At 40.4% G+C, this 445-nt stretch overlaps 1 protein-coding gene across 1 annotated transcript in view; it reads left to right on the top strand.

The window, feature by feature from the left end:
* Positions 1-445, top strand: part of galnt16 (UDP-N-acetyl-alpha-D-galactosamine:polypeptide N-acetylgalactosaminyltransferase 16) — a 38,241-nt gene that overhangs the window by 801 nt on the left and 36,995 nt on the right. The window lies entirely within an intron of this gene.

The raw sequence follows: 445 nt of genomic DNA, 5'->3' as shown, positions 1-445 counted from the left end.
GTCAATAGAGATTTGTCAGCAATTTTAAGCAGACTAAGAGGAAATGCAAGCGATAGACTAGAGAAGATGGGGGATATAATTTACTCCTATGGTGCAGAAAGATTTGGGGTGCAAGACAGAAAGAGGGTTGAAAGAGCACAGTTAGTTAAGTCTAGACGGCAAAGGGAAATGGAGAAATTAGTTAAGGAAAGAAGACAATTAAGCAAGCAGTGGAAAAGGGCAACAGAGGAAGAGGGGGGGGGGGAATTAATGTGTTGCAAGAAGATTTGAGAGGCAGACTAGCAGTACTTAGAAGGGCTGAATATCTTAGGAAAAAGAGAAAGAATAAAGAGTATGTAAGGACAGCGTTTTACAGGGACCCTTTCAAGTTTGCTAAAGGATTGTTTAACCAGGAAAAGGGAGGGCAGCTTAAGGCAACAAAGTTAGAAGTAGAAAAATATCTAAG

Source organism: Seriola lalandi, unplaced genomic scaffold (genome assembly GCF_002814215.2).
Source record: "Seriola lalandi dorsalis isolate HSWRI2012SDOR001 ecotype SW California unplaced genomic scaffold, Sedor1 jcf7180002054976, whole genome shotgun sequence".
NCBI lineage: Eukaryota > Metazoa > Chordata > Actinopteri > Carangiformes > Carangidae > Seriola > Seriola lalandi.
This window is presented reverse-complemented; position numbering and strand designations above follow the sequence as displayed.